The sequence below is a fragment of the Rhipicephalus sanguineus genome, chromosome 1 (genome assembly GCF_013339695.2).
Source record: "Rhipicephalus sanguineus isolate Rsan-2018 chromosome 1, BIME_Rsan_1.4, whole genome shotgun sequence".
In the NCBI taxonomy this organism is placed as follows: Eukaryota; Metazoa; Arthropoda; class Arachnida; order Ixodida; family Ixodidae; genus Rhipicephalus; species Rhipicephalus sanguineus.
Window position 1 is genome coordinate 68857685 of NC_051176.1, and position 9776 is coordinate 68867460.

Here is a 9776-nt window from a genome sequence, read left to right on the forward strand (position 1 = left end):
TAGCACGTGGTTTTTCATTCTGCATGATATAAGAGAGTTCCAGAGGACATTTTTTTGCTTTTTCGTATGTGCAAGGAGGTCACTAATCCTCGAATTTGCATTTTATGACGGGTGCAGATGATCTTGCAAAGGAGATATACTTTTCTGGTATTTTATATACTAAAGCAATCTTTTTTGCAAGAAAAGAGAGCTGCAAATATATATGTTTGCATGAAAAATTGAAGCGAACGATCCAGCACCCAGTTATTAAAAACGAATGACATCAGTGGCTTTCAGTAATGTTGGAATGGACAGCCAGAACTTAAATTTCCATTAGCGTGTCTGTTGTAAGTGCGTCTTTCTGCACAATGATTACAAATATGCCAAGGAAGTACCAGCACAGTAGAATGTTCTCTCAAATTCCATCATCGTAGTCTGCCATCGGTTGCTGTCTGGTCAGGTGTGTCTTGGCCTGCAAGGTGTGGTATTTTGAGTTATTTACTTAATTCTGTACTGATTTCGTTGCAGTGCCAGCAACCATAGTGAAGCCCAGCGAGAAAGGGCGTGAACTGAGTGTTGCCTTAGGTGAGAGTACAACGCTCGAGTGTCGAGTCACTGGTTCGCCGGAACCCTCTCTTCGTTGGATGAAAGATGGCGCACCACTCTTTGCCAACGACTTGCAAGACTCACGGTTTACCTTTCTCTCAGGTAAGAGAACTGAAATATAGTCCCCACCCATGTGGTCCATAGCCGAGTGTTTTAACTGAACACATAAAATGATGTACTAGGGACATGAGCCTTCCTATGCACTGTCTGTAGTTTAGTACCCCTGAGAGTTCCGCACTAAGCAGCCCAAGCATATAAGGTAGGAAAATCACCGGTCAGATAAAACAGTACAAATGATTTACGATCGAATTTATATTTTCGCACCCTTGGAGTACGGCATCTAAAGCTCTTAGCTATCGTAAGAATTTAAAACCTGAGCATATGAAACACTTTTAGACTGTGCAGTCCTGTTTTTTATTTAGAGGAAATTTACAGCAGTAGCTGGATTAGAGCTCCAAACCCCCACTTAGGGCAGAGTGCTTGAAAAATAGCTGGAGTGACATGACTGTTCCCACTCGTATAATCGTATGTAACAGGCATTCTGAGCAATATTTTCTCGATGGCTTCTGTTGAAACTATCACTATGGTACATACATAAATAGCAAGTACAGAAATAACGTAGAAACGGTTTTCCGTGGCCGTTCTCGCCTGGGCTATTCAAAGCTTCTTTGTCGTAGATGGACTATGCTAATCTGAAAGCTTTCGGTCTTAGTTTTGTCCTGGTCTCTATGTTTACACGTCAGAAGTTCTCAGTAGAAGAACTCGCACACAATCCTGACAATGAATGATGCGGTGACATAAAATGCCCTGAAGTCTTCCTTTTCTTGAAATTCTTGTCCCGTGTTTCTCTCTACCAATGAAATAAGGTCTTGCAAGTGTACCTACCGGAGAGTTATTAAACTCTAGAAAGTGCTTGCCTGTAGTGCTGTAGTGCTGTGTATGCCTTCGTAATGCAGGACGTAGCTGTTTCGCTATCAATGAGGTGGTCAGCTTTTGCCAGTTTTTTACAGCTTGTTTTCTCTGCATATCTATTCATATTACATACGTCATAATAAAATAAATAACAATGTTTACTTGACAGTGGCGTAGCCACGGGGGCGCCACACCGGGCCCGTGCCCCCCCCCCCCTTGAAATTTTTTGTCATGGCATACAGAGCACAACATGACTGTCGACCACATCTGCCTGCTCGACCCCCACTTCAGATCAAGGAGGTGCCCCCCCCCCCCCCCCCCCCCCCCCCCCCGAAAACAATTTCTGGCTACGCCCCTGTTACATGATTATAATGCGACTATAAACGTGCAGTATGGGAGCTGGTACTTCAAAGAATAAAAAAGATAATGGTAGGGGTGTGCGAATACTTGAACTTACAAATATTTTTCGAATGGTGTTAGCTTTCAAATTCGCACCGGAATTTTACTATTCGAAGGATTCGAATTTCAGGAAAATAAATATGACGATTTTATTCGCTTAAAATCAAATCACACCGCTTGTAAATTATGCGCGTAAACCCAATTCTCCTCGCGAACTTCGACCTATCGAAAGGTTAACGACCTTCACCACACGCCGACGCTATTTAGCTCGATCACCGCGCACAGAGCGGAAAGAATGCAGCGTAAAAGTGTAAAGCGCAGAATCTGCTTATACCGTACTTAATCGAATGTTACGCGCACTCAATTTTCGTGAGTTATAAATAAAAATGCATCTGAGCGTAATGTTACAAGATCTTTTAGAACCGTGGCATGCCGCTATGAAGACAATCAGAAGAACAAAAAATAGTCACAGTTTCACCGCAAGGGTGAAGCAATGAATGCGATAGCAACAAATTGTGGTGTTATATGGAGTGAGGCTGGCAGCTGTTTTGTATCCGATCTCGTAGTAACTACAAAACGCTGGTGTAAGAGAATACGCCCGCTCCAGGAAGAGATGCTCTCCGCATAGTCACTTCGCGTTGAGAGCGCAGCACGTAGAAGGTTACACGAGCCGCCCGCTGTCATGGCTGTCGACATAGCGCGCGCACGAGCGCCCTTAGATTCAAAGTTCGAAGTGGCTGCTCAAGCGACCCCCCCCCCCTCGCGTCTTTTCGTGGTCGTTAAAGACAGCCGGGGCATTTTCTGTCTGCTTCGATGACAGGCTTCCCAACCGGGGTGATGTTATCGCATGCACCCTCCGAGCGGTGGAAATGGGCCGGCTGGTTTGATCTCTGCTTAGGCTGCGTTCGTCGCCCCCGCTCGCGCGCTTTTACCCGCGGTGGAATTTACGGCGCGCGGGGGGGATCTTATCAATTTGGACTTCATACGGGAGAGACGTGACGGCGACGGCGACGGTAAAAACCTGTCGAGACTGTCCATATAATTGCTATCGCAATAAAAGGCAAGCACAATGCACCCTCACAAAAAGTGAAATTTATTCTGCTGGCAGTTCCTTTCCTTCAGTGACCCCGTTTTGCTGCCTTTAAGGTCACTTCTGGAAACGCTTCGATCGCGTGCTGTTTCAAGGGCCGTTACCTTGAAAAGCTCTGTCTACACGAAGCTGCTTGAGAATGCCTGCAAGCTTGTCACCGAGATCGTGATATTTTCTCATTTTCGGCCTGTAGAAAATTTACCTGGTTGACATGCAGCTGAAGATTTTCTTCCTTTATTTGCACCACTCACGAACACAGGTTTCGGAAACGCAGAATAGACGTGAAGTAGCTGTTCTCAACGTGCGAAATAAGTCTTATTTGACATGAGCTTTTATAGCGAAAGGGGTGCATCATCATTTCCACTTCGCTGGGAAGAAACTTGAAGCAGACACACCGTAATCGAGCACGAAATGAGCCTGTGCCGACTAACCTTAACATGCGTTCAGTCGCCGTTTTCTGATGGCGATGTCCTACATCTGCCACTGGCGGTCGGCTACTGATAAGACCGTGAACGCGGTTTTGATTTCGTACTCGATGGAGTCGTTTCGCGAAACGTGCTTTCCGAATATGTCTTGGCGCCGCGACAGCAGCCTGCGATGTAAAGATCATTAGTTAACACCCGGAAAACGCCGAAATGTCAAGTTATGCAGGCTCGTGGTAATACAGCACGTTACATCACTCACGGCACTACGCGGCAGCGAGCAGCACAGTTTCGTTTTTAACGCGGAAGCGTTACTTGGCCAGGTTTGCGAAAGCGCGTACTCGCCCGGCGTCAGCAAAAGCCGTGTGTGGAAAACACGTGTACTCTCCCACCGGAACTGACGCCAGCGCCAATAACTGCCGTAGAAGCCACTCGCAGCCGCAAAGCAGGAGAGGCAAATCCGACTCGAAGGGAGCGCGCCCTTGTCCGCCACATTAGTTGGGCCTCCACAGAACTTGGAGGAGGAAGAGACGTCGAAGAAATAGCGTATTTTTCTTTTATGTGTAAAGTGTTGTCAACACCACTTTGGTTGTACCAAATCATGTAAATAAACACCATTGGGCCTCTGCATTGCCTCATTCTTTATAAGACACTTTGAGAACATCACCTAGCAGCACCGCTCCAGCGCTTGACCAACCTATAGCCAAGAGAAACGGTGTCTACGGGTATTTCATAAAAGAATATGCTTAGGGGCCCTCTGCTAATTTTCGTCTGTAATTATGCTTTCAGGTATTCAAAAAATGTTCGATTCGATTGCCACTCATTCTTTAATATTCGAGTTCACTTCGCACCCAAAACATTGCTCTTCGCATAGGCCTAGATAACATTGCAATTACACTAGTCAGACTGCCAGGCCCGTAGCCAGGGGGAGGGGGACTAGCCCTCCCCCCCCCGAAATTTTGGTGAAGTACGTGTTTTTACCGAAAATAAATAATAAAAATAGGTGTTTGTCTCGAATAGTCAAGGTTTTCAGCAAGTGGGCCCGCCCCGAAAAAAATTCCTGGCTACGGGCCTGCAGACTGCGTTATATTCGATCCTATCAATATATAGGAAACGTAAATGCGGTGTTTGTATGTGAACATCTTGAATTAATCTTAATGATGTTTAGTTCAGGTACGGAGTCACAACAAACAAAATGTCCTCGAAATAATCTGCAGGGGATATCCTTTGGACAGCTATCAATCTTAACTTCCTTAGTAATGCTTGCAAAAAAAAAAAAGTTTACAGTATGAATGAGAAAGTGCCATTCTGACGACGTCTTATGCATGTAGCAGAAATTTCGGGGATGATGGTAATACTTGACAACGTCTTGAAGGCGTCGAGTGCCGTCTGGGTTGCTCTTTCAGCTGCCATTTACGGAACGAGCTCTAAATATAGTCTTGCAAACATGGTGTCTGTGTATTTCAGTGCTCGTTTGCACCGACGATGTCACGTCTCTCTGGTTGTTGCCATGTTGCACGTTCTTTTCAAGCGTACTTCCGGATTTCATTGTCGACTCCTGTCTCTGACGTGGCTTGGCAAACCGTTTCTTATCGTTAAAGGTGGGCAAAGATTGCTTGTACAAGTTGCCACGGCTTCCGACGCCGGTGTCTACGGGTGCGAGGCGTCTAACACTGAAGGCACTGACGAGCTTCAGTACGTTCTCTCTGTGATTGGTAAGCATGAACATTACCACATATATAATAGACTTGGTTACCGCTCTTGGATCTGGCTGTAGGCTTGTTTATGTGTCCTTGTTTATAATTTGCGCACGTCGCAATGCGTGAAAGTATGGTAGCGGATATAAACATGTTAGGCCTGCCATATATTCGCGTTGATTTCTAAGATGTAACCTTCTTAAGCCAAAAACCTTAAGTGGCTCATTATACGCTGTCCTTGAAAAAAGCAGCGTGCGGTACAGAAACTCGTGACCTCTCAAGCGTGACATTAAATTAGTGTTAGATCCGGAATCGAATTATGCGTGGCAGTCAATCGTTCTACCACAATGCAATGCGAGTGCTTGAAACTGCTTTGCAAAAAGATCCGATATATTCGTTATATCGGGCGTGAATTCACCTCAACAGACTTAAAATTGTGGGAAGAAGGGCACAATCACGCCAGGCATCACAGAATATGAAATACGTAACGAGTGAGGGATGTAAAAGTTCCTCCACATTACAAAGGGCTGAGCCATCGTTCATCATCATCAGCCACAGCATCAACAAAGTGCGCAGCTACGTAAATGCACACATTGCCTCACAGACGCGTAGTGGGCACGTCGCTGAAGTCTGCACATCTTTGAAAAAGACGTACAAGGCAAAGGTGCTCACATGAGGCGTTCAAAGGGTCTCTTTAATTCCAAGCTTATGTACTTGCTCGTTGCGGCCCGCGCGTCTTGCACGAGTGCAGGCAGGCTTTCCCCTTCTTGTGTTACAGGAGTGCAATACCTGCGGAATTGCATTTTTGCACGTGTCACTCAGTGTGTCATTCCTGCCACATGTTATATTCACCTTGGCTATGTATGCCCATACCAAATAGAAGTCCAGGGGGAAATGGAGGCTTGAAGCGATGAGAAATCGTTGAACAGGGAATGCCACTAAAGATAACGTTTCGGCAAGAGGACCTATCTTCGTCAATGCTGAAATTTTAGTTGTTTTTTTTTTTTTGCTGGAGAGTAATAGACTTGTCCATGATATACGACTCTCAATTTTCTCTCTCTCTCGGGGACCGGAAGCATGGCTGAATTTTATAAAGTGTGAGTTGATTGAAATTGTGACGTTGTGCATGAAAATACTGTCCCACGGCTTTCAGCAATTTCGTCGCGGTGTCCACACGGTGCTGGTTTAATCTAACATTGATTGGTCATCCTGCTTGGACAATGTAGTGCTTACGACAAAAGGAACATTCGAGCATGTAAACTGCGATTGAGCTAGAGCAGGTAAAACTAGATTTTACATGACGGTCGTCATTACTCCCGCTGCTTTTACCTATAACGTCATTTTGAAAGTGTTGCAAGTCTTATATCTTGGATGAGAACAAGCTGTTATGTGGGCAGTAGAATGACTGTTAGCTTTTGCTTGCATTACCATCTGTTTAACTTTCCATCCCGGTGATAAGTGACCCTTGGTGCTTCGGGAAACCCTTTCCTGAGAGCTTCATTGCTTGCTAATATTGGATAATACAGCTAAACCTACTTATAACGAAATTGAAGCGGAGCCGCGATTTGCTCGTTATAACCAATATTTCGTTAGAGCCGCAGCGGTCATTTACTGCATATATTATGCACTGTGATTACCCAAAACAAATAGTGGGCAAAAAATTATGTCGCCGCACTGCGGTACACGACAAAATAACGGCATTCCGGAGATAAAAAGGAAAGGTCCCGCACGTATTTTATTGCAGTTGAAAATATATAACTCGTATTTCAAATAGAGAGCTGCAATGAAATACGTAACTGGACGTTGATGCACGCCGCGAGAGGAAGGTGGGAATGGCTTCGCAGGCGCAGCAGCGCGCGCACAGCCCGCCGTCCAGCTTTGCGCGCACTGCTGGGGGCTGCGTGGCGAGAGTTTTGGACTCTCAAATACAGTTGTCGCGTTACACACCGACTCAAATCTGCGTTGCGCACTGTCGTGACGTTGACTCAGAAATTTATTTCCTAACAAAAAGTACGGCAGATCACACGCACTGTGGGAATCGATGTAATGCGAAGCAGCTGGCAAAGAGCTGCTACATCGCCTTGTTTGTCTTTGAGGCAAGTGAAGTCATTCATGCCATCGCATCTAGTTCACTATATATCGTATGTTTGCCATGTATGCCTGCATGTAAAAATCGGTATATACAATGCTAATGAAATGTATGTTCTGGGATATACAATGCATGAGCTGTCATTTATGTTAATCACGCACTCGTTTCATACCATACAGGTTTTAGTATATATCCAGTTAACAAAACGGCCGGAAGCGAATCATGACAGTTTCATGTAAATCATAGCGTACATGACATGCATGTCATGATTCGCATGTTAGGACCTGTCATTTATGTTCGTCATACAGTCCCGTCGTGCAATACCACTTTTGGTATATATCAAGCCAGCGAACCGGCCGCGAGGGCACCATCAGCGTGGCATACAAATCATGTCATACAAGGCGTACATGTCATGATTGTCATGCCACCAACTGCCATCATCATACAGTTGCGTCCAGCAATACAATTGTTGGTGTATGTCAAGCCAGCGAAACGGCCGCGAGCAGCCCATGATCGTGGCATGCAAATCATACCCTACACGACATGCATGTCATGATTGTCAAGTTACCACCTGTCATTTGTGTTCATCATAAGTCGTGCCGCGCAATACCAATTTTGGCGTTTATCAAGTGAGCGAAACGGCAGCGATCAGACAATGAGCGTCGCATGTAAATCATGTCGTACCATGCGTGTCATGGTTTGCGTGTCATGGTTTTGATGTTTCCACCAGTCATTTACGTTCGTCATACAGTCGCGTCTTGCAATGCCAATTTTGGTGTATATCAAGCCCGCTAAACGGCCGCGAGTGCACCATAAGCATGGCATGTAAATCATGTCGTACATGACATGCTTATCATGATTTTCATCTTAGGACCTCTTATTTATGTTTGTCATACAGTCGCGCCGTGCAATACCAATTTTGGTGTATATCAAGTGAGCGAAACGGCAGCGATCGGACAATGAGCATGGCATGTAAATCATGTCGTACGTGTCTTGCATGTCGTGATCTTCAAGTTATCACCTGTCATTTATGTTTGCCATACAGTCACGTCACGCAATACCAATTTTGGTGTATATCAGGCGAGCGAAATGGCCGCGACGGCACCATGGGCATGGCATGTAAATCCTGTCGTACATGACATGCATGCCATCATTTTCATGTTACCGTGTGTTATTTATGTTCGTAATACAGAAATGTCTCATCATACCAGTTTTGGTATGTATCCATTCATTTAAACGGCCACGAGCGGCCCGAGACCATGTAATGTAAATCATGCTGTACATGACATGCATGTCATGAGTCACACTTTAGGACCTGTCACTTATGTTCTTCATACACTTTTCTCACGCCATACCAATTTTGGTACATATCAAATTAACGAAACGGCCGCAAGAGCTCCAAGACCGCGGCATGTAAATCATGCTGTTCATGACATGCATATCAGGATTTTCATGTTATATCCTGTCATTTATGTTCGTAATACGGTCACGTTATGTCATACAAATCTTGGTATACATCTCATTAAAGGAACGACCAGGAGAGCACAAAGTCGAAGCGATGATAGAGATAGATAGATAGAATAGATAATAGATAGATAGATAGATATAGATAGATAGATAGATAGATAGAGATAGATAGATAGAGATAGATAGATAGATAGATAGATAGATAGAGATAGATAGATAGATAGATAGATAGATAGATAGATAGATAGATACGCTCAAAGTCGCAGAAGTTCGCTAAGAAATGCTTCGCATTTAAAATTGTTCGTTAAATCTCGTACCAGGAAACTTTTAGCTCGTTAAAACAAGGTATTAAATACATTGGTTTCTATGGGGACATTCAAGGGGAATGACGTTTCGCTCGTTATATCTATTATGTCGCTATAGCCAGTCTCATTATAACGAGGTTTAACTGTACTTACGAAGGATATTATATTGTGAGAGCGCACTTGAGTGTTTTATGATAAATGCTAGCGGCTGCTTGGAGTCCACCGTCTCTTGTATAGCTATTGCTGATTTCCATTCCTATCTATCTGATTTACACGTTTCGTTGTAGGCCTTGTTTAGCACGTCGTGCAGGTAATTTCTTTCAACCAAAGTTGCCTTTAGATTGCTCAAGTGGTGAACGTAATAACCGTGGTCGCCGCAGATCCTTCTTATACGCCTCACCTGTACAACAAATATTTCTTGCTTGCAGGGTCGCGGGTGATGACTATAGCTTAATGTAGGTATTGTTGGCTATGTGGTGGCTTTCTGTAGAGCGTCGTTTTTATTTTCCACTTTCAATGGGTACTGTCATGTCGAGGAAGTTAATTTCACTGGAAGAATTGTGCATCGTAAATTTAATACTAGGGTCGGAGTTGTCAAAACGGTCAATCAATGTGTTTAGGGGAGTTATGGCATTTTCCCACATAATAAATATGTCGTCTATGTTGACGACATTTATTACGTATTAACTGACCAAGACAAGTCCACCTGTCAAAACGTTGGGTTCAGACAGATCCCCTGTTCGACGATTTCTCATCGCTTTGTATTCCCGTGAAACGCACCTCTGCAAGATCTTAAGTTGCGCTGTACTT